Below are 19,766 nucleotides of genomic sequence, written 5' to 3'. Positions count from 1 at the left end.
AGTCAGGAGTTCAAGACCAGCCTGGCCAACATGGTGAAACCCTGTCTCTACTAAAAATACAAAAATTAGCCAGGCATGGTGGCAGGTGCCTGTAATCTCAGCTACTTAGGAGCCTGCCGTGGGAGAATCACTTGAACCTGGGAGGTGGAGGCTGCAGTGAGCCAAGATCATGCCACTGCACTCCAGTCTCGGTGACAGAACTAGACTCCGTCTCAAAAATAAATAAATAAACAAACAAACAATAAATAAAAAGGACTAAGCTCCGAGGTATCAGAAGGAAGGAAATAAAGATTAGGGCAGAGACAACAAATTAAAGAATAGAAAAACAATAGAGAAAATCAATTAAACCAAGAATTGGTTGGTTGAAAAGATCAACAACAAAATTGACAAACCCTTAGCTAACTAGACTAAGAAAATGACTCAAACTACTAAAATCAGAAATGAAGACAGGGATATAAATACTGATTCTACAGAAATAAAATATAAGAAAGTACTAAGAACAACTTAGTACAACAAATTGGATAACATGGATGAAATGGCTCAATATCTAGGAACACAATATCATTGACATAAGTCAATACTGACTCATGAAGAAATAGAAAATTATGTAGGTACATAATTAATAAGGAGACTGAATCTGTAATCAACTCTTGACAAAGAAATGCCCCAGACCTGATGCCTTCCTTGGTGAATTCTACCAAACATTTAAAGACCGACTAACGTTAGTCTTTTTTAGGCTCTTCCAAAAAATTAAAATGAAGGGAACACTTCCAAATTTGTTCTGTGAGGTTAGTATTACTTTGATATCACAGCCATACAAAGATACTACATGAAAATAAAACTGCACAGTAATATCCCTTATGAACCCTAATGCAACAATCTTCAACAAATGCTACCAAACTGAGTTCAGCAACATATTAAAAAGATTGTGTACCAGCTGGGTATGGTGGCTCCTGCCTGTAATCTCCAGCATTTTGGGAGGCCAAGGCAGGTGGATCACTTGAGGCCAAGAGTTTGAGACCAGCCTGGCCAATATGGCGAAACTCCATCTCTACTAAAAATACAAAAAATTAGCCAGGTGTGGTGGGATGTGCTTGTAATCCCAGCTACTCAGGACACTGAGGCAGGGGAATCGCTTGAACCTGGACAGTGTAGGTTGCAGTGAGCTGAGATCACATCACTGCACTCCACTCCAGCCTGGGCGACAGAGCAAGATTCTGTCTCAGAAAAAAAAAAAAAAAAAAGAAAAAGAAAAAAGGTTATATACCATGACCAAGCAGGAATAAGAAAAAAAGGTTATATACCATGACCAAGCAGGAATTTTTTCTGTTTATTTCTGTAATACAAGGATGGCTCAACATATGAAAGCCACCTAATGTAATACATCACATTAATAGAATGGAGGGAAAAACATGATGTCAATTGATGAAGAGAAACCATTTGACCTATTTCAACACTCTTTCATAATGAGCTATGCACATGTGATAAGTCAACATGTGTAAGAAATAGAAGGAAACTACGTCAATGTAATAAAAACCTTATATTAAAAATACACAGCTAATGTCATACTCGGGTAAAAGACTGAAAGTTTATATTCAGCATAATATGGAAGTTCTAGCCAGAGCAATTAGGCAATAAAAAATAAATAAAAGGCATACAGATTGGAAAGAAGTAATTTTTTTTGTTCTTATATGATTTTATATGTAGAAAACCCTAAAGAGTCCATCCACTAAAAATGGTTAGAATAAATGGACTCAGCAAAGGAGCAGAATACAAAATCAACACACAAAAATCAATTGTGTTTGTATATACTAACAATAAAAAATCCTAAAAGGAAATTCAGAAAACAATTTCAGGTACTATAGCATCAAAAAAGATACATCCAGGAGGCAAAAGACTTGTACACTGAGAACTACAAAATGTTGCTGAAATGCATTAAAGAATAAATGGAGATGTGTAAATCCATTCATGTAAATTGATAGGAAGACTTAATATTGTTAAGATATTATATAGTACTACCCAAAGCAATCTACAGGTACAATGCGATCCCTATCAAAATACCAAAGATGTTTTTGCAGTAGTAGAAAAATATATCCAAAAACATCTATGGAATCCAAAGGGACCCCCGATAGTCAAAATAATTTTAATAGAGAACAACATTGGAGGTCTCGCACCTCCTGCTGTCACTCCTCCTGATTTCAAGAGTTATTACAAAGCTATAAATCATAATAGTGTAATAGTGTGGTGCTGCTATAAAGACAGATGTATAGAACAATGAAAAAGGATAGAAAGCCAAGAGGTCCTCAAAAATATGGGTAAATGGTTTTAGACAAGGGTACCAAGACCATTTAATGGCAAGGACAGTATTAAAAAAATGATGCTGGTGGGTGTGGCAGCACATACCTGTAATCCCAGCTACTCGGGAGGCTGAGACAGGAGAATCACTTGAACCTTGGAGGCAGAGTTTGCAGTGAGCAGAGACTGGGCCACTGCACTCCAGCTTGGGCAACAGAGTGAGACTCTGTCTCAAAAAAAGAAAAAAAAAAAATGCTGGGAAAACTGGGCATTGACATGCAAAAGAATGAAGTTGGATTTTTACCTAACACCATGTTCTCAAAGTAACTCAACATGGATTAAAGGCCTACATGTAAGAGTTAAGGTTGTAAAGCTCCCAGAGGAAAACATAGGGAGAAAGCTTGATGACATTGGATTTGGTAATGATTTCTTGGATATGACACCAAAAGCACAAGCCATAAAAGAAAAAATAGACAAATTTTACTTTATGAAAATTTATAACGCTTGTATGTTTTTTAAAGGACATTATCAACAGAATGAAAAGGCAACACAGAAAATGGGAAAAAATGTTTGCAAAACACATATTAGATAAGAGATTAATATTCAGAATATATAGATAACTCCTAAAACTCAACAACAACAAAATGAACAAATTGATTAAAAAATGGGCCAAGGGCTTGAGTAGACATTAAAAAAAAGATATTCAGATGGCCCATAAGCATATGAAAAGATACTCAGCATCACTAGTTATTAAGCAAATGCAAATTAAAACCACAATGAGATACCACCTAATCCTCAACGGAATGGCTACTATCAAAAGAAGGAAGGGAGGGAGAAAGAAAGGAGATAGGAAGAAAAAATATCAGGTGTAGTTGAGGATGTGGAGAAGTTGAAACTCTTGTGCATTGTTGATAGGAATGTAAAATGGTACAGCTGCTATGGAAAATGGTGCAGCTATTATGGCAGTTGCTCAAAAAATTAGAAATAGAATTACTATATGATCCAGCAATTCCACTTCTGAGTATATACCCAAAATAATTGAAAGCAGAGTCTGAAAGATATTTTCACACCCATGTTTATGGCAGCATTATTCACAAAAGCCAAAAAGTGAAAATAACCCATGTGTCCCCTGATGGATGAATGGATAAACAAATTGTAGTATGTTCACACAATGCAATATTGTTCAGATTGAGAGTGTTAAACATAACTTTACCATCTTGCTCAACAATTCTACTCCTAGAAATATACTCAAGAGAAATGAAAACAGATACTCAAATGCTTGGACACAAATGTTCATATGTACATGTTTGTACTGCATGTATTCATATTTGTCCTGCAAATGCAAGAATCTGAATACTGTACCATATGTATGTATACACACATATGCATATGTGTGTGTATCTATATATATAATATGCTATTGGTGAATATTCTTAACATTGTGTAGGTAACCGCCCACAAAAAAAAAAAAAGTCTAAAAACACTTTTTTTAGAATGATGCAAAAAGAGTATTATTAAGTTAGAATATTTTATACAATTTCCCTATCCCAGAGAATGGCTCCATCATGTACATTGACCCAGTGATTCCTTATATACTCCTCTTACAAGAAAAACAGACATGATGAAAAATTTTGGAGAGTTTACTTGAGCAAACAGCAATTTGTAAATCAAGAAACACCAAACCAAAAGAAGCATAAGGGACAGGTTTTTACAGAGTGAATGTGGAAATAAAGAAAATATTTGATGGGTTATAGTTGTACAGTTTCCTTATTTGGTCTATTCCATTGGAAAGTCCCTAGTTATGTAAGTTAGTTGGCTGCTTCTGATTGGTTTAGCATGTATCATATACCTCTGATAAACTGCTTTAAAGTCTGCTCTATCTGAAATTAATATGGCTATCCCCAGTTTCTTTTCATTAATACTAGCATTCAGATATTCAATTGTACCAGCATCATTTATTGTACAGATCATCTTTTCCTATTGAATTTCACTGGTAACTCAATAGTGTACTCTCTGCCTAGGTTCAGCCCATGTGGAGAAATGGTAAATGACCTAGTGAAGAAAAAGCTAGAAATCCTCAGGGTGCCCAGGCAAGTCTCCTCCTCTCTAGAATTGAATTTCTGTTGTCCTCATTACTTCTACCACTCTCTGACATCTTTGAAAATACAAAAAATACAACTTATTATTTGTCTAGTTTTTTTCTAGGTGTTGAAGTGGGAGCATTGGCCTAATACAACTTAGTAACTATATCCTTTTTTAGGAGTGGAACACAGAATGACATAATATGATTCCTTTTAAATTAAAATAAAATTGTAATGAATCAGAGTTTATAAGCTGATATACAAAATAAAGTATAAATAATGTTTATTATCATTATACAATTATTCAGCTATTAAAGAAGAATGAACTCCATTGCTTTAGTGCTTGTGAATGAACCATACTCTTATTTTATGGACTTGGAAACTTTGTCAATGATTTGATAACCCATCCTTGATATTAAGATTCACATTATTAATATCAGGCTGGGTGCCGTGGCTGACACCTGTAACCCCAGCACTTTGGGTGACCTAGGCAGGGTGAGTGGATCACTGTAGCTCAGGAGTTCGAGACCAGCCTGGCCAACATGGCAAGACCTTGTCTCTACAAATAATTAAAAAATAATTAGCCAGGTATGGTGGCAGGTGCCTGTAGTCCTAACTACTCGGGAGGCTGAGTGAGGATCACTTGAGCCAGGGAGGCGGAGGTTGCAGTGAGCCAAGATGGCAACACTGCCCTCCAGTCTGGGTGACAGAGTGAGACCTTGTCTCAAATAAATAAATAAATAAATAAATAAATAAATAAATAAAATAAATAAGTTTCACTATTATAATTCAAATAATCATTTTAATAATATATAACTATGTTTTCTACTCAGTAATTAAGTAGTATTGCTAGTTACAAGGTTGAAAAAGTATTCTTGAAAATCCTCAGTGTATGAACTGAAGTTTGATGTTATAACAAGATAGATATTTAAACCACCACCCTCAGGTACAGTTAATGTAGTAGACTGCACTCTGAAATATTGCTTGAGCCGGGGAGGCGAAGGCGACGGTGAGCCGAGATCGCGCCACTGCACTCCAGCCTGGGTGACAGAGAGAGAGACCCTGTCTCAAAAAAAAAAAAAAAAAAAAAAAAGAAAGAAAAAGGAAACAAGTTGAGGGAGGTGAAGTGACTTACCCAAGATCATATAACCAGCCACTGCAGGAACCTAGTTTTTGAACTCTGTTCTCCATGTCTCCTTGTTCTTTTTAATTATCCACCGTGTCTAAAACCCAACATTGTTATTCACAGCATTGAGAACTGATGTGCCTTCACAGGAAACTTGGCCCGTGTGTTTCCGGGATTCTTGATGTTTCTTCTGAGTTCCAGGGTCAGGCAGTATGATTGAAGTTTCTAAGCCAGGTAAGCCTTGTCCAGCATTTGTCCTTGGGGGACTTTGTTTGAATTCATGGATGGCCCAGGCCTTGATTCTCAGGGAAAGTGTGTTATCTGAAGGTCAGATTGAAGGTTCCAACTAAATTTACTTTGTCCCCTTGTCCCAGCATCCTTGGAATAAAGTAGCTTTTGAGGTAATAAGGAGTAGTCCCTAAGAACCCACGTGGAAGGTCACACTTCTGATCTGAGACCTTTCAGCAGAGCCTCAGAGCAGAGTGGAAAAGGCCAGGAAAGAGCATGTATGGAACTGCCTGTTCACTGAAGACGTTCTTGGCACTCCTGTACAGTTAAATAACACTTGGTGATGTCAGCACATGCAGAAACCATGGCAGACTGTCCAGTGGATGGGCTTTCAGGAAGAATTAGGCTGCCAGGGTGAGCAAGGGGCAGGCAGCACAGGAGAGGACACGTCACTGCCCACTGTGAGGACTGTGAGGACACAGTCTGGGAAAGGCATCGCCTAGATGGGGAACTCATCCCTGTGCTCCTCCATAAACCTGCTCCCTTCCTGCCTACTCACTGTCTTTGCAGCCTGTGGAGATGCATCATTGTTCCTATTCTGATGTTACAAAAATCAAGTGACAGTGTTGTATAAAGGTCAAAAAATGGGCCTAGAAGGTGTGACTTATTTAATCATTTCATTTGTTAGTGGCATACTCAGAAAATAACTCATTAGGGCTGGGCTCGGTGGCTCATGCCTGTAATCCCAGCACTCTGGGAGGCCGGCGTTGGAGGACTGCTTGAGTCCAGGAATTCAAGACCAGCCTGGGCAACATAGTGAGACCCGGTCTCTACAAAAAAAATTATCTGGCTGTGGTGGTGCGCACTTGTAGTCCTCCTACTTAAGAGGCCGAGACTGGAGGATCACTTGAGCTTCAGCCCAGGAGTTCAAGGCTGCAGTGAGCTGTGAATCATGCCACTGTGGTACAGCCCGGGCAACAGAGCCAGACCCTGTCTCAAAACAAAAAACAAAAAAGTCTAAGTGCCATCCAGTCTTAAACAATTAAGCCACGTCAAGTTTTTAAAATTAAAAGATCCTTTTGAGAAACTGCAACTGAGTTAAAATAAACAACTAAAGCACCCGCATCTGTTTTCTGGAAATGTTGAGGAGGATTTTCTAACTGAAGGGACAAGTACTATCGTTAGGAAGGCTGAGAAACAGTACAGCCAGGGTGTTTTTTTCCAGTGTTTTAATGACTGCAGTTTTTCTTTTCTGTATTGTAATTTGCTTGATTGATTCTCTGTTGTCTTAAATTTTTCTTTTAGCCAATGGGAGGGGAACATGCATTTTTTATGAATTAGTAGGAAATATTTACAGTGATCTAATAAAAAATTGCACGTCTAAACTTTTGGTGACCTGTCAGAGTCGGCATGGACATGTGGGTGTTCCTCCACAGTGTCTCTCCTGTTCTTAGGGTTAAAGGGACATTCCCCCCAGGGGCCTTGCATGCAAGTTTTCTAGGCAGGTGAGTCTGCAAGCTGCATGGCAGCCAGGTTGCACAGGATCTCATTCTCTTTCCTTCTTCCCCAGCTTTACCTTTATAATTATCTTCCATTCTCCATGAGTAACAAGAAACGAACGGATCCCAGGCGAGTTGTTTATTCCCACTTTGTTTTACAATGGACTTTGTGAGATTTATAAGGGAACAGAAATTAAAACAGAAAAAACAGAAATAGATAAAACTCAACATCAGGGAAACTATAAAGTAGCAGGTCAGTAACTGAGCAAAGTCGGTTTTCAATACATGCAGGTCCTGTAATGTCCCAGATTATCCAAGCTGAGCTGCAGATTTTTGATCTTTCTGATCAAAAATCCTCTGATCTTTCTGACAGCAAAAGAGAATTCAAAGAGAAGTCTTTCAGGAGATTAAAACATTGGGGTTCAAGTGGACAATTTTTCAGTGGTCTTGCTTCATCCAGACATAAGATTCAGAGTATCCAGAAGAAGGCTGAATGGTCTGCATGCCCTTAACATAGCTCTGCTTGAACAATTCCTTCCTTTCATCTGTGGTACTGCACATGAGACTGCCACTCACTCTGCTTCCTTGCTGACACTTGGTGTTGTCGGACTTTAGGCTTCTTGCCAATCTAACTTCTGTGAAAACTCTGTCATTTTAATATGCATTTTTCAGATTACTAATGAGCTTATATATCCTATATTTATGGGTTTTTTGTAAACAAATTACTATTTTTGAATCATTTTTCTATATTATTTTTAAGGCTCTCGTATATATTTTGGAGAATAATTCTTTGTGTATTATATTTGTTACCAACTCTCCAAGTTTTTCTCTTGCATTTTATTTATACATTGCCTTTGGCTTTATGAGAATATTTTTATCTAAGCTGATCTGTTGATTTTTTTGTATTTGATTTTTTAAAATCTTAAAGTTCTTATTTAATTCAATATAATGTTTTTTTTTTGAGACGGAGTCTTGCTCTGTCACCCAGGCTGGAGTGCAGTGGTGCAATCTCAGCTTACTGCAACCTCCCACTCCTGGGTTCAAGGGATTCTCATGCCTCAGCCTCCTGAGTAGCTGGGTCTACAGGTGCATGCCACCACGTCCAGGTAATTTTTTATATTTTTCATAGAGATGGGGTTTCACCATGTTAGCCAGGATGGTCTTGATCTCCTGACCTCATTATCTGCCTGCCTCAGCCTCCCAAGGTGCTGGGATTACAGGCGTGAGCCACCGCGCCCAGCAAATATAATGATTTTTTTTAAATGTTGTTTAGGCCGGGCGCAGTGGCTCATGTCTGTAACCCCAGCACTTTGGGAGGCCAAGGCAGGTGGATCACCTGAGGTTGGGAGTTCGAGATCAACCTGGCCAATATGGTGAAACCCCATCTCTACTAAAAATACAAAAATTAGCTGGGTGTAGTGGCAGATGCCAGCTACTTGGGAGGCTGAGGCAGGAGAATCACTTGAACCTGGGAGGCAGAGGTTGCAGTCAGCCAAGATCGTGCCACTGCACTCCAGCTTGGGTGACAGAGAGAGACTCCCTCTCAAAAAAAAAAAAAAAAAAGAAAGAAAAAATGTTGTTTAATGTTCATACACTGCTGGTGGGAATGTAAATTAGTACAGCCACTGTGGAAAGCAGTTTAGCAATTTCTCAAAGAACTTAAAACAGAACTACCATTCTACCTAGCAACCCCATTAGTGGGTATATACCCAAAGGAATATAAGTCATTCTGCCATAAAGACACATGCACACATATGTTCTTTGCAGCACTATTCACAATAGCAAAGACATGGAATCAACCTAAATATCAATCAACAGTAGACTGGATAAAGAATATATTGCACATATACACCATGGAATACTATGCAGCCATAAAAATGAATGAGATCATGTCTTTTGCAGCAACAAAAGGTGGAGCTGGAGGCCATTATCCTGAGAGAACTAACACAGGAACAGGAAACCAAATACTATATATTCTCACTTATAAGTAGGAGCTAGACATTGAGTACACATGAACACAATGAAAGGAACAATAGACACTGGGGACTATTTGAGGGTAGAGGATAGGAGGAGGGTGAGTGTCAAAAAACTACCTGTGGAGTACTATGCTTATTACCTGGGTGACAAAATAATCTGTAAACCAAATCTTCGTGACATGCAACTTACCTATATAACAAACCCGTACATGTACCCCTGAACCTAAAATAAAAGTTTTTTAAATTTTTAAATTAATATACTATGTCTAGTATTTTCTTTTTTCTTTTTTTTCCTTTTTTTATTTTTATTTTTGATAGAGACAGAGTCTCATTATGTTGCCCAGGTGTGTCTTGAACTCTTGGGCTCAAGCAATCCTCCTACCCCAGCCTCCCAAAGTGCTGGGAAAACAAGCATGAGCCACCACACCTGGCCTACTTCTAGTATTTTTTAATACTAGAAAAATATTTAAGTCTTTGAAGCAATTGTGAATGGGAGTTCACTCATGATTTGGCTCTCTGTTTGTCTGTTATTGATGTATAAGAATGCTTGTGATTTTTGTACATTGATTTTGTATCCTGAGACTTTGCTGAAGTTGCTTATCAGCTTAAGGAGATTTTGGGCTGAGACAATGGGGTTTTCTAGATATACTATCATGTCATCTGCAAACAGGGACAATTTGACTTCCTCTTTTCCTAATTGAATACCCTTGATTTCCTTCTCTTGCCTAATTGCCCTGGCCAGAACTTCCAACACTATGATGAATAGAAGTGGTGAGAGAGGGCATCCCTGTCTTGTGCCAGTTTTCAAAGGGAATGCTTCCAGTTTTTGCCCATTCAGTATGATATTGGCTGTGGGTTTGTCATAAATAGCTCTTATTATTTTGAGATATGTCCCATCAATACCTAATTTATTGAGAGTTTTTAGCATGAAGGGTTGTTGAATTTTGTCAAAGGCCTTTTCTGCATCTATTGAGATAATCATGTGGTTTTTGTCTTTGGTTCTGTTTATATGCTGGATTACATATATTGATTTGCGTATATTGAACCAGCCTTGCATCCCAGGGATGAAGCCCACTTGATCATGGTGGATAAGCTTTTTGATGTGCTGCTGGATTCTGTTTGCCAGTATTTTATTGAGGATTTTTGCATCAATGTTCATCAAGGATATTGGTCTAAAATTCTCTTTTTTTGTTGTGTCTCTGCCAGGCTTTGGTATCAGGATGATGCTGGCCTCATAGAATGAGTTAGGGAGGATTCCCTCTTTTTCTATTGATTGGAATAGTTTCAGAAGGAATGGTACCAGCTCCTCCTTGTACCTCTGGTAGAGTTCGGCTGTGAACCCATCTGGTCCTGGACTTTTTTTGGTTGGTAAGCTATTGATTATTGCCACAATTTCAGCTCCTGTTATTGGTCTATTCAGCGATTCAACTTCTTCCTTGTTTAGTCTTGGGAGGGTGTATGTGTTGAGGAATTTATCCATTTCTTCTAGATTTTCTAGTTTATTTGCGTAGAGGTGTTTGTAATATTCTCTGATGGTAGTTTGTATTTCTGTGGGATCGGTGGTGATATCCCCTTTATCATTTTTTATTGCATCTATTTGATTCTTCTCTCTTTTTTTCTTTATTAATCTTGCTAGCGGTCTATCAATTTTGTTGATCCTTTCAAAAAACCAGCTCCTGGATTCATTAATTTTTTGAAGGGTTTTTTGTGTCTCTATTTCCTTCAGTTCTGCTCTGATTTTAGTTATTTCTTGCCTTCTGCTAGCTTTTGAATGTGTTTGCTCTTGCTTTTCTAGTTCTTTTAATTGTGATGTTAGGGTGTCAATTTTGGATCTTTCCTGCTTTCTCTTGTGGGCATTTAGTGCTATAAATTTCCCTCTACACACTGCTTTGAATGCATCCCAGAGATTCTGGTATGTTGTGTCTTGGTTCTCGTTGGTTTCAAAGAACATCTTTATTTCTGCCTTCATTTCGTTATGTACCCAGTAGTCATTCAGGAGCAGGTTGTTCAGTTTCCACGTAGTTGAGCGGTTTTGAGTGAGATTCTTAATCCTGAGTTCTAGCTTGATTGCACTGTGATCTGAGAGATAGTTTGTTATAATTTCTGTTCTTTTACATTTATTGAGGAGAGCTTTACTTCCAAGTATATGGTCAATTTTGGAATAGGTGTGGTGTGGTGCTGAAAAAAATGTATATTCTGTTGATTTGGGGTGGAGAGTTCTGTAGATGTCTATTAGGTCTGTTTGGTGCAGAGCTGAGTTCAATTCCTGGGTATCCTTGTTGACTTTCTGTCTCGTTGATCTGTCTAATGTTGACAGTGGGGTGTTAAAGTCTCCCATTATTAATGTGTGGGAGTCTAAGTCTCTTTGTAGGTCACTCAGGACTTGCTTTATCAATCTGGGTGCTCCTGTATTGGGTGCATGTATATTTAGGATAGTTAGCTCTTCTTGTTGAATTAATCCCTTTACCATTATGTAATGGCCTTCTTTGTCTCTTTTGATCTTTGTTGGTTTAAAGTCTGTTTTATCAGAGACTAGGATTGCAACCCCTGCCTTTTTTTGTTTTCCATTTGCTTGGTAGATCTTCCTCCATCCTTTTATTCTGAGCCTATGTGTGTCTCTGCACGTGAGGTGGGTTTCCTGAATACAGCACACTGATGGGTCTTGAGTATTTATCCAATTTGCCAGTCTGTGTCTTTTAATTGGAGCATTTAGTCCATTTACATTTAAAGTTAATATTGTTATGTGTGAATCTGATCCTGTCATTATGATGTTAGCTGGTTATTTTGCTCGTTAGTTGATGCAGTCTCTTCCTAGTCTCGATGGTCTTTACATTTCGGTATGATTTTGCAGTGGCTGGTACCGGTTGTGCCTTTCCATGTTTAGCGCTTCCTTCAGGAGCTCTTTTAGGGCAGGCCTGGTGGTGACAAAATCTCTCAGCATTTGCTTGTCTGTAAAGTATTTTATTTCTCCTTCACTTATGAAGCTTAGTTTGGCAGGATATGAAATTCTGGGTTGAAAATTCTTTTCTTTAAGAAAGTTGAATATTGGCCCCCACTCTCTTCTGGCTTGTAGGGTTTCTGCCGAGAGATCCGCTGTTAGTCTGATGGGCTTCCCTTTGATGGTAACCTGACCTTTCTCTCTGGCTGCCCTTAACATTTTTTCCTTCATTTCAACTTTGGTGAATCTGACAATTATGTGTCTTGGAGTTGCTCTTCTCGAAGAGTATCTTTGTGGTGTTCTCTGTATTTCCTGAATCTGAATGTTGGCCTGCCTTGCTAGATTGGGGAAGTTCTCCTGGATAATATCCTGCAGAGTGTTTTCCAACTTGTTTCCATTCTCCCCGTCACTTTCAGGTACACCAATCAGACGTAGATTTGGTCTTTTCACATGGTCCCACATTTCTTGGAGGCTTTGCTCGTTTCTTTTTATTCTTTTTTCTCTAAACTTCCCTTCTCGCTTCATTTCATTCATTTCATCTTCCAGGGCTGATACCCTTTCTCCCATTTGATCGCATCGGCTCCTGAGGCTTCTGCATTCTTCACGTAATTCTCGAGCCTTGGTTTTCAGCTCCATCAGCTCCTTTAAGCACTTCTCTGTATTGGTTATTCTAGTTATACATTCTTCTAAATTTTTTTCAAAGTTTTCAACTTCTTTGCCTTTGGTTTGAATATCCTCCTGTAGCTCGGAGTAATTTGATCGTCTGAAGCCTTCTTCTCTCAGCTCGTCAAAGTCATTCTCCATCCAGCTTTGTTCCGTTACTGGTGAGGAACTGTGTTCCTTTGCTTCAAAGAGAATAAAATACCTAGGAATCCAACTTACTAGGGATGTGAAGGACCTCTTCAAGGAGAACTACAAACCACTGCTCAAGGAAATAAAAGAGGATACAAACAAATGGAAGAACATTCCATGCTCATGGGTAGGAAGAATCAATATTGTGAAAATGGCCATCCTTCCCAAGGTAATTTACAGATTCAATGCCATCCCCATCAATTTACCAATGACTTTCTTCACACAATTGGAAAAAACTACTTTAAAGTTCATATGGAACCAAAAAAGAGCCCGCATCGCCAAGTCAATCCTAAGCCAAAAGAACAAAGCTGCAGGCATCACACTACCTGACTTCAAACTATACTACAAGGCTACCGTAACCAAAACAGCATGGTACTGGTACCAAAACAGAGATATAGATCAATGGAACAGAACAGAGCCGTCAGAAATAATGCCACATATCTACAACTATCTGATCTTTGACAAACCTGACAAAAACAAGAAATGGGGAAAGGATTCCCTATTTAATAAATGGTGCTGGGAAAACTGGCTAGCCGTATGTAGAAAGCTGAAACTGGATCCCTTCCTTACACCTTATACAAAAATCAATTCAAGATGGATTAAAGACTTAAATGTTAGACCTAAAACCATAAAAACCCTAGAAGAAAACCTAGGCATTACCATTGAGGACATAGGCATGGGCAAGGACTTCATGTCTAAAACACCAAAAGCAATGGCAACAAAAGCCAAAATTGACGAATGGGATCTAATTAAACTAAAGAGCTTCTGCACAGCAAAGGAAACTACCATCAGAGTGAACAGGCAACCTACAAAATGGGAGAAAATTTTCGCAACCTACTCATCTGACAAAGGGCTAATATCCAGAATCTACAATGAACTCCAACAAATTTACAAGAAAAAAACAACCCCATCAAAAAGTGGGCGAAGGACATGAACAGACATTTCTCAAAAGAAGACATTTATGCAGCCAAAAAACACATGAAAAAATGCTCACCATCACTGGCCATCAGAGAAATGCAAATCAAAACCACAATGAGATACCATCTCACACCAGTTAGAATGGCAATCATTAAAAAGTCAGGAAACAACAGGTGCTGGAGAGGATGTGGAGAAATAGGAACACTTTTACACTGTTGGTGGGACTGTAAACTAACTCAACCCTTGTGGAAGTCAGTGTGGCGATTCCTCAGGGATCTAGAACTAGAAATTCCATTTGACCCAGCCATCCCATTACTGGGTATATACCCAAAGGACTATAAATCATGCTGCTATAAAGACACTTGCACACGTATGTTTATTGCAGCATTATTCACAATAGCAAAGACTTGGAACCAACCCAAATGTCCAACAATGATAGACTGGATTAAGAAAATGTGGCACATATACACCATGGAATACTATGCAGCCATAAAAAATGATGAGTTCATGTCCTTTGTAGGGACATGGATGAAATTGGAAATCATCATTCTCAGTAAACTATCGCAAGAACAAAAAACCAAACACCGCATATTCTCACTCACAGGTGGGAATTGAACAATGAGAACACATGGACACAGGAAGGGGAACATCACACTTCGGGGACTGTTGTGGGGTGGTGGGAGGGGGGAGGGATAGCATTGGGAGATATACCTAATGCTAGATGACGAGTTGGTGGGTGCAGCGCACCAGCATGGCACATGTGTACATATGTAACTTACCTGCACGTTGCGCACATGTACCATAGAGCCTAAAGTATAATAATAATAATAATAAAGAAAAAAAATATTTAAGGCTTGAATCAATCTGGAACTCATTATTGTAGATAATATGAGGACAAATATAATTTTACTTTTTTCCACATAACACCAGTTGCAACCAACCCTAGTTATTAGCGTTTTTCTCCAGTGAATTATAATGCCACAGTTATCATTACATGTATTACTATGTCTGTGTGTATTTTTTCTTCCATTCATCCTTAATTAATTCTCCATTAGGTTCGTCTTGTCCTGTCTCACCCTTCTTATGAGTCTTACTGAGTGTAAGCTGGCATCCTAACCGTGCACCTGATTTTCAGAGATAACTCAGGAAGTGTTAGCAAACACTGGAAGTTTTTTTTTTTTTTTTTTTTTTTGAGACAAAGTCTCGCTCTGTCACCAGATTGGAGTGCAGTGGCGCGATCTCAGCTCACTGCAACCTCCACCTCCCGCGTTCAAGCAATTCTCCTGCTTCAGCCTTCCGAGTAGCTGGGACTACAGGCGTGCGCAATCACGCTCAGCTAATTTTTGTATTTTTAGTAGAGATGGGGTATCACCGTGTTGGCCAGGATGGTCTCGATCTCTTGACCTTGTGGTTTATAGTTTTTCTGGTTTTCTAATAACTCTGGTCCAATTTTGGATACACATTTATTTTATTTTTTCACATACTTATTTTAAAATTGTACATTTTTTAGGTTTTTTATTATATATTAATCTTTAAAAGGCATGATTCTTAAAATCTTTAATCTGTAGTTAATGTTAATTTTTCATTCCAGTTTTTATCAGTTATTATATTGCACTTTAATAAGGAAGCTGTTGATTAGAAAATGAAAAACTGTCTTCTGGCTGGTCAAACATCTGAAGACCTAAAATGTTAGCATGTACATACAGGGTTGGCATTTTCAGATGGAGATGTCATTCTTTAAATACTCTGCAAGGAGAAGACATGTACACTTGACCTAACAGTGCCAGCTATTACTAGATAGTATATAGCAAACTGTGATGATTTATTTTTATTTTTATTTTTCTGTGTGTGCATATAGGTTGGGTAATGTACTTACATTTTGAAAAATTAATACAGTATAAACAATATAAATGTTACACAATGTGAATTCTGACTTCTATACCTGTTCCATCACCACCCTCCCCTTCTAGGGAATTATAGGGAACAAAGTTTTTACATGTGCATTTTTTTCATTTTTTTAATGCAGACAAGTAAATTAGGTTTTATATCAATCTACCTACCTGCATGCATATATGTGTATACATATATGTTTGTGTCCACACATAATATATATTTTTACCCCTTTCTTGTTATGTTTGTATTCATGTGAATATACATGTACATGTGTATCTGTGTATATATTTCTACACTCTTCTTACACAAAGGATAGAACATTATATACCTTGTCCTTTAATTTTTACATATAACAGTATATACTGGAGATCTTTCCAAATTAGTACACATGGAAATTCCTCATTGTTTTATTAACATTTTTTTATTGAGATGAAAGTCACATACCACAACATCCACTAGTTTTTAGTGTATTCATATAGTTGTACAACCATCACTCCTATCTGAATTCCAGAACATTTTCATCACTCTCAAAAGAAACCCCATAGCCATCAGCAGTCACTCCCCTAGGCAACCACTAATTGGCTTTTTGTTTGTGTAAATTTGCCTATTCTGTATATTTCATATAAATGGAATTATATAATCTGTGGCCTTTGATGTCTGACTTCTTTCACTTAGCATAATATTTTCAAGGTTCATTTATTGTAGCATGTCTCAGTACTTTATTCATTGTTAAAGCTGTGTTGTGTTACATTGTACAGATATACCAAATTTGGTTTATCTATTATCAGTTCGTAGACATTTGGATTGTTTCCACCTTTGGGCTATTATGAGATGGAAACAATGCTGCTGTGCATTTGTGTATACATTTTTGCATGAAAATATGGTTTTAATTCTCTGGATATATACCTAGGAGTAGAGTTGCTGAGTCATATACTAACTCTCAAATTTAACTTTTTGAGGAACTACCAAACTGTTTATCAAAGAGGAAGCACCATTTTGCATTCTAACCAACAATGTGCATGAGGGATTTAACTTCTCTACATCTCCCCAATACTTGTTTTTGGTCCATCTTTTTTATTACGGCCTTTCTAGTGAAAGAAGATCTCATTGTGGTTTTGAGTTGATTTTCCCTAATGGCTAAAGCTGTTGAACATCTTTACATGTGCTTGTTGGCCATTAATGTTATCTTCTTTTGAGAAATTTCTATTCATATCCTTTGCCTGCTTTTTAATTGGGCTGTCTTTTTGTTGTTGGGATATAATAATTTTTTTTTGAATATATTTGAATACCAGACCCTTGTCAGATATGTAATTTTACAAATACTTTTTCCCATTCTGTGGGATGTCTTTTCACTTTTTTGATGGTATCTTAGGAAGCACAAAAGTTTTAATTTTGTTGATGTTCAATTTATTCATTTTTTCTTTGGTAGCTCATGCTTTGGGTGTCATATCTAAGCAACCACTACCTAATCTAAAATTAATCTAAGATTTTGCCCTGTGTTTTCCTCAAGGGGTTTTAAAGTATTAGCTCTTTCATTTAGGTCTTTGATCCATTTTGAGTTGATTTATATATATATATCATGAGGTAGGGGGTCCAACTTCATTCCTGAAGCCTCCTGAAACACCTAGATCTTTGTTTAAAGTGTAATTTACATCCCCAGATACTTTGAATGTTTAACTTCAATTGCTTTCAAGAAACTATTCTTTACTACTCTGGTTGTATGTCTTTAGACAAGTTTCTTAATCTTTTTATGCCTTAGCTTCCTCATCTTTAAAACAGGGATAATAATATAACCTATCTCAAAGGGTTGTGAGGATTAAATCAGTTAGACTTAATTACTATTAGATGTTATAATTCTCTCCTTTCTTATCTTCCATTTGCAGTTAGGGGCTCTAGAAAAAAAAACTATATTTGTTGATGCATGAGGTTTCTTTTTTTCACCTTGCTTATAATTCTGCTGTATAACTGCCTCTATTTTTGTCTTCCTAATGTTTATGTGTAACTGATATTCTAATTGATTGATGGAGGAGCCAGTTGAGGGAGAGATATTTTTCTGTTCTCCCCCAAAATGGTAGAAACTACAGATGTGTGAACCAAGATGTAAAATCGAATTAAACAATATTATTTTACAAATACTTTTTTTTGCAAAAAAAAAGGTAACCTAGAATATTGAAAGGGGGAAAATGGGATTTGGTGATTAGGATCGGCTTATTACTAAACAACTCTGATAGACTAAGATGACTATATCAGCACTCATAAAAAGCTGTGAACGTAGTCTTGATACAAGGATAGATCATCATTTGGTGTATTTATTCCTTACAAGTATTAAAGATTTGCCAGGTATGGTGGCTGATGCTTGTAATCCAAGCACTTTGGGAGGCTGAGGTGGGTGGATCACTTGAGGACAGGAGTTGGAGACCAACATGGCCAATGTGGTGAAACCCTGTCTTTAATAAAAATACAAAAAAAAAAGCCAGCTGTAGGTGTGCATGCCTGTAATCCCAGCTACCCGGGAGGCTGAGGCACAAGAATTGCTTGAACCCAGGAGGCAGAGGTTGCAATGAGCCAAGATTGCGCCACTGCACTCCAGCCTGGGCGACAGAGCAAGACTGTCTCAACAACAACAAAAAAAAAAGTATTAAAGATTTGTGTTTGGAGAACACCACAGGTATTTCTATTTATTGCTTGCTTCCCCCCCCTTTTATTATTACAAAATATTATTTCCCATAGTTAGTTATATCAGTTAATCAAATAGATAGACTATAACCAATTAAGAGGAATTTGCATTTTCTTCCTGAGAGAAATGTATTTGAAGCCAAAGCTTAGCAACATTTAAGTGCAGTTGTATAACCAATTCATAATGAACATAAAATTCACCAGATGTGATTAATTTTCTTCTATTCTAGAAAAAGTCTGGGGACTCCAGAATATTCAACACCAGCAACCCAGACAGGTTATATTAATAAAAAACAAAATAATGATTAATAATAAAAGTACTTTACGTGGAAGGCATTTAATATTGGTACTAATCTTGTTGATTCAAGAAAAGTACTCTATCAGTAATATAATTCATATGATAAAAATTTGAAATATATTTCAGAATTAATGATTAGTAATAGAAACTGCATGAGAAAGGTGCCTCATGGATGTGATATATGTGGGAAGTGACATTGCATTTAAACTTGAGGAAACATCTACTGAAATTAAACCTCATGAATATAATCAAAATGGAAAGGATATCAGTCATAATGAATACTGTGTTCAGCTTCAAATTTTGGGGCCACACTAAGGATTTAATGAATATGGAAAACACTTTTATAAGGCAGACTCTGGCAGCCAAAAGAGATCTCATGTTGGGAGAGGGGGGAAAAAAATGCTTTTTGAATTTAATGACTGTGAAAGCACTTTCTTCCAAAAGTCAGTTGTCAGGATATATGAGAGAACTGAAATAGAAAGTAAGCCCATGAAAGCAATGAGCATGGCCAATCCTGCACAGTGTCAAAAAAATTATATCAAACAGCACATACAGGGGAGAGCCTCTTTGAATATGGTTCATTTGGGAAGACCTTTGGTTACTCATCAACAATTATTATACATCAAAGAAGTCAATCAAAGTAGACATCTCATGATTATCCTCAATGTATGAAAACTATAATTGAACCATCACATTCTACTGTACATCAGAGAGCTCCTACAGGACAAGAATCCAATGAATATAATGAATGTAAACAAGCAATTAAGATTTCAAACTTTAAGAGAATTGACAAAGTAGAGAAACTTTATGAGTTTACTGAGTGTAGAAATGCCTTACACAAAAAGTTCCACTTTACCCATTATCAGAGAACTCGCATAGAAATCTTGTGAAAGTAGTCAGTGTGGCAGAACCTTCAACAAAAAGTCTTATCTCACAAAACATCACAGGCTACACACAGGGGAGAATCCCTATGAATGTAGTGAATG

The 19,766-nt window shown here is 37.5% G+C and overlaps 1 protein-coding gene across 3 annotated transcripts in view; it reads left to right on the top strand.

The window, feature by feature from the left end:
- The window catches only part of ZNF248 (zinc finger protein 248), an 86,870-nt gene that overhangs the window by 48,778 nt on the left and 18,326 nt on the right, over positions 1-19,766 (top strand). For 2 of the 3 annotated variants that reach the window (XR_008510217.2, XR_008510219.2), the window contains exons 7-8: positions 4,317-4,385; positions 5,626-5,736. The gene's annotated coding sequence lies outside the window, so the exon portion shown is untranslated. Of the gene's footprint in view, positions 1-4,316; positions 4,386-5,625; positions 5,737-5,876; positions 8,051-19,766 lie in introns of those variants that run through there. The other variant, XR_002916421.3, reaches the window with a different exon arrangement.

The sequence above is a fragment of the Pongo abelii genome, chromosome 8, assembly GCF_028885655.2.
Source record: "Pongo abelii isolate AG06213 chromosome 8, NHGRI_mPonAbe1-v2.0_pri, whole genome shotgun sequence".
Classification (NCBI taxonomy): Eukaryota; Metazoa; Chordata; class Mammalia; order Primates; family Hominidae; genus Pongo; species Pongo abelii.
Note: the sequence above shows the minus strand (reverse complement) of the source record. Positions and strands in the feature narration are given on the sequence as shown.